We start from the raw sequence: 5,781 nt of genomic DNA on the forward strand, positions 1-5,781 counted from the left end.
ATTTAGAAATACATATAACTCAAATCTAGATCTCAACATTTCCCATCTCTACAAAATGCCAGCTGTGAGGCAATTAAGTTAGGAAAATGGTCCTCCCATATTTAGTCTGTTAGAGTCTATAGTAGTTACACATTGCTGTTTGTTTGCTCATTTGTAAGTTACTGCTGTGGTTTTTTTATAAATTGTGTTTAAACATCTGACTGCAGAGAATCTCTTCCAGTATTTACAGGAAAATAATTTTAACAACCAAATAGATTTTCCATCTTTTTTACTACTTGTTTGTCTTACCAACTACACTCAGTGCGATTGCTGACCCGGACTCTTTTGAGTCATTTTCATGTTCTGATTTTTATGCGCTAGCTAGTTGTTGAACTTCTCAGTGTTGTGGAAAATACTTAAATGAATTAAAACTCATACAGAATTTTGTGTAAAGTGATATATGTATGAAGAATATTAAAGATACTTAATATGGAAGAGACTGGAGTAGTCAATGAATGAGTAAACAACACTAATGTATTTCTTCTAATGTCTTTTAAGCCTCTTTAATGTCTAAATGATCCAGATAAATTGCTTTGTTTTCCTAAACACAATCAGTTGTGCTGTCATGTACAAACAATAGTAGTTGTTAAACCCAACATTTAAAAACTTTAGCCGTCCATTCAAGGACCAAAAGCTACACCCTATGGGCACAAATAGCAAATAATTTCTTCCTCTAGGAATATGGTAAGTACTTACAAATGATAAATATGTCTAGAAATTGGAATCCAGTTGGGGAAACAAAGAAGATGCATTTTCTGGTGAGTCCATTTGAACTCAATAGTGCTGTTAGTTCACTAAAGTGATTGATTTCACTGGAAAATTAATGTGCAACCTTGACAAACTTATTAATTGAAAAATATTTACTATTTCATAGGTCATCTGCTGGCTAATTGGCATAGAAACTATCAGGCTTAAAAAATTATTTTTTCCTGTCTTCACAAAGTGCTGTGTCATATCTATTCCCATCTCATTGAGCTTAGAACCTGGACATGGCGTAGCATAAATTGTGTTAGATTGTACTTTTGTGCTCAAGGTAGGATCACAGGAAACATCTTGTTTGGAGACACTGAAAAGACTGGCTTTCTTATCTCAGAGCAGAGAGATAACAAGCAGGACAGATGAACTATATCCTATTCTATCATCTCACTTTAATACAGTGAAGTGGAAAGGGTGCAAATTCAGAACTGACAAAAAGGAAATACCTGTAAAGGCAGAGCCTGCAGGACTCACTGAGGCAAGTGGCACTGAACCTAGTAAGACTGTAGTATTTAGAGGTACCAAACACTTCTACAACATCTAGAATTTTGACAGGTAACAGAACTTTCCCTGAAACCTAAATCTACACTTACAGAATTAAAACTGATCTCTTATCATCTCTGCGGTCGAGAAGACTTTCTTTTTTTCCCCCACAGCTGCTTTCTGCATGGATCTTCCACCATATTCTGCAGAGTCAAGGAAGACATAAATCCTGAGCTGCATGTCAACTTTGTATGTACAGCCCCCAGGTTTGTCTCCACCTGGCATTTTTGATGTTTCTAGCGGCCACCGAAACTGTCAGCTCAAACAACCAGAGCCTCTTACAAAAACCTAAACAAACCATGACCACAGCACAGTGTCATCAACAGATGTCAAAAAATGACAGACGGTAATTGTATAGAAAATTACACTGCATTGAAAGGTCTGAACATCACAAAATTATGAATGAAAATCAGTTGTGGAAAATCCATGTTTTTCTGTTTAAATGAGAATGTTAGACAGAATTTTTCTTAGGAAGGGACAAGTGATTTCAGAAGCGCCCTTCCACAACACAACATGCTGAAACTGCCACCCTTTTCTTTTCTGGTTCCAGAGCTGACATGGACATTCAGCAGTCTATAGCACCATTTCCTTACCTGGAATGACTTCCTAAAGTTTCATCCTAATCATGTCCCTTTTAAAAGCAGCAAGAAAGGAGTTGGTGTATCAGGCCCCTAGCAGTCTTTCTCATTTTAGCACTCACAGAACTCTGACCAAGAAATGGCAGCCAGCTTATTCATTTATTCTTTTTTCTACAAAATTATGCATTCTTGCTCTCTGGAGAGTGTTTCTAATGCAGTCTTTCCTGATCATACCACAAAAGCTGTCCTAGTGCAGTGATTTTCAAGCCTTGGTCTGTAGACCAACGGGAGCTCACAGGCTGCATCAATTAGTGAAAAATTACCCCCAAAAGCAAGTAAATATATACTCTTCAAAATCCCATCTGAGTGCAGTTTCGATGGAGGAACACGTCTTCATTAGAAAAAGTTCAGGGGTCAATGAGTGAACAACTATCCTAACCTGGCACTGCCTATCAGTGAACTCACAGCCCCCTGCAGAAGCACAGCCTGAACGGCTAAGCCTGGCAGCAGCGTGTTCTGTCACTTTTCAGTGATCCAGAAGCAGATATTATGAGAAACAGTGGTTTGATCAAAATGACACAGGCTGTTGCTAGCAAAGACAGGAAAAGAACCAGTCAGCTGACCTCAAGTTGTCTCCTCCTGTTTTAAAAAACAAAAAACTTTTTTTTTCTTCCAAGCATTTCTCCTTGTAGAAAAGACACAGATCCCTGCTGTAAAATCACAATATTGCACTGGGACTGAATGCAGTCCTTCATGAATTCCTCAAGTCCCTACATTTCTTCACAAACCTCCTGCTCTAGTGGAGTGCCTTTCCTTCAGCAGGATTTCCTTTCATCTGCACCAATTTAAATGTTCAGACTTCTAGACATGAGGGAAAAAAGCTTCCAGCATGACTCAATTATAGGAAGTTTGTTTTTCTTTGTCTCGTTAGGCTTCCTTCTGCCTGTGCAATATTTGGTTCACTCAGCTTTAATGCGAATATTTTTGTTTAAAGAAATAAAATCTGCAAAAATTTTGGATAACCCCCCTGGTTTATGTAACCCAGCTTAGATGAGACACTCGGTTAAACTTGAGACACATAAAAGGCATTCTCTCTGCCTGCACAAGGGGCTTTACACAAGAGCTCCTTTTACACGTAGGGAATCAAGTTCTGGTTCTGTTGGCATCTGCGCTGTTTTGCTCTGCTGTTAGCACAGGTGTAGCAGGCAACAAGATGTTGTATTGGTCAGTTGTGTGTGGAATCAAGTCTTAGTTCACAAAACGCTTTAGTCAAGTATAAGAAGCAATTTGTTCACCCAGTTTTTATGCCAGTGCCCATCTACAAAGGATCAAGGGCAGTATTGCACACATTTGCCTGCAGTGTGATTTCCATGCTGCAAGAGGAAAATCCCTGGTCTTTACACGCTGGGACCAAACTGCGCTGCCGCTGCAGCTGGAGGAGGTGAGGGCAGTACCAGAAATAAAGCTGATTAAAAACCTTTCCTCTTCATTTTTGCATTTTCAATCAGCTCTGCCACTTTTCATAACTGGTTCTCTTGCCTTTCTGTGCAGAGAAGGCATTTACGCATTGCTTGTCATCACAGTATGTAAATTGCTGTGGCTGAGATACGCCCACAAAGAAACGGGTAAGAGTTCATATCTTCCCCTCTCCTCCAAAGAAAACAATTTCATGACATAAAGGAAAGCTGTCTCTCGCTGTAGCCTTGCTGCTTGCTTAAGCCTCATTCCATAAACACAGTGAAGAAGTTTAATTACTGGTGAGACCTCTAAGGATGTAGATCTACCACACCATTGAAAGAGGTTTTGAGATTCAGACGCTGTTTATCAGTGGCTGATTTTCCATGCTTCCTCAAGATCACTGACACCAACACAAAATCAGTGAAAACATGTAACTGGTTAGATTTGGTGCTGCTTCATTCTGATCTAAAGGATACGCCAGGTGCGGCGCACTGGAAAAACAGGCCCTTGGAGCAGGGTAAAGTTGAAGCGATGCGCCAACATAGCACTGGGGAGTATTACACAGCTGGTTTTGTCTTTCTGAAGCTAGGTTTCTAGCCATAAAACTGTTAAGAAAACATGGCATCTTTCAGTGAGTGCAGAAGAGAACATTTTGCAGCAATGGTACCAAAAAATCTTTAGTCTTATTTATACTGGGCCAGGCTGATCTTACAGTAATTGATGTAAACCAGGAGTAGCAACATGGAATTATTCTGGATTTGCACTGGAATAAATGAGATCACAATCTGGCCTAAACTACTAATGGGAACTATAACCCTAACCACATATGAAGGCAGTTACACCATGGAGTCCTTCATTACACTTTATGGACACTGACTTCACAGTAAACTGGCTGGCACCCAGATAAAACCAGATGGAGTGAAATTTGGCCCATTAAACCTTGCCATAAATATATTCCTTGCACAGTAAATGTTATTGGACACAAAATAGAGATGGAAAGATTAGAAGGAAACCACATCATCTCCTACTCAATGCAAGGTTGTTCCCTGTGCTCCGTGTTTCAAAGCTTTTGTTCATTTTGGTTTTTAATGACTCCAGTGAAAGAGCTCCCACCACTGACCTTGGGAAGCCGTGTTACAATCCAGCCAGACCTCCAGTCTCAATTTATGTCTTCTGAACTCAAAGGCATAATGTAACAGTTTAATCGCTTTATGTTTGGAAAATAAAGCTGGGGTGCACAGCCAGTGGTTGGCCTCTAATAAGCCAAATGTTTATGTTAATAGGAAACAGCCATGTATTAATATTCAACAGCAATATATTGGGAAGAATACAGTCTTCTGACTTACAGAAATCTCCCAAGAGATGACAGTGAGTGTAATATGTTGATCCCAACTGACAGCCTAAGACTCTCAGGCTGTCTTTTATCACTCAGATGTGTTTACTTGCCGATACTTGCATTACCAGCCTAGGCATCATCATGGGGACTCAAAGAAAACTTCTGTCCAGTGTGCAGCAGACAAACACTGGACTATATCATCTGTATAGTGGAAAATAATACGGAGCATATTGCATGCAATGTCCTTTACTCTTAGCTGGGAAATGAGTGGTTTCTTATAATTCTTTATCTGAAAGGGAATAATTTAGCAGATGAGGTTCAGAGACAGCCCACAAAAACATCAGACAACCTGAAAAAATACTATACGAGAGAGATAAACGCTCAGTTGAAGAACATGTCATAAACTGTCAAGCGCAAGCCCCTGCATGGATTAAAAAAGTAATGAAAGGCTAATTAGATGAGCTGCAGTAACAATAGACAGGATTTTTGCTTCCCGCACGCACACCCAGAGCAGTATAAACTCATTTGCTTCTGAGATGAAGCAGAGCTCAAACCAAAGTAGGCAAGAGAAAAATGTCTCATACAGACAGGTTATAGAGAGAATTTGGCACTTGCATTTTAAAAAAGCTGGAATCGGCCCATGTAGAAACCAGAGGACAGACAAGCTGGTCTAATGCAATGCAGTTCCTGTATGCCCGTGTTGTGTTGTGAAGCACATTCCTCTTCTCGCTGTTAGCAGAAGAGAGCCTGTCATCCACATTAAAGGGTGCAGATTCTATCTATCGGTAGCTAATAGTAACTCAAATACCCTAGTTGTTTTCTGTAGTATACCCAAAACCTGAAAACGGCAGGTCAAACTCTACCCCCATCAGATCTGTACACCTACTAAAGTCACACAGATCTTCCAAGATCAGTGCAGAAATTGTGCTTCCCGTCTACACAATAATGTTGACAACAGGTCACATTTTGATACAGATCCAGGTTGATTTGACTTTCTGAAAGATGTTTCAAAAGTGGCAGAGCCTAGAACAGAACTCAGACACACTGATTTACAAGTCACATCCTCTTTGT

Source organism: Chroicocephalus ridibundus, chromosome 6 (genome assembly GCF_963924245.1).
Source record: "Chroicocephalus ridibundus chromosome 6, bChrRid1.1, whole genome shotgun sequence".
Taxonomy (NCBI): Eukaryota; Metazoa; Chordata; class Aves; order Charadriiformes; family Laridae; genus Chroicocephalus; species Chroicocephalus ridibundus.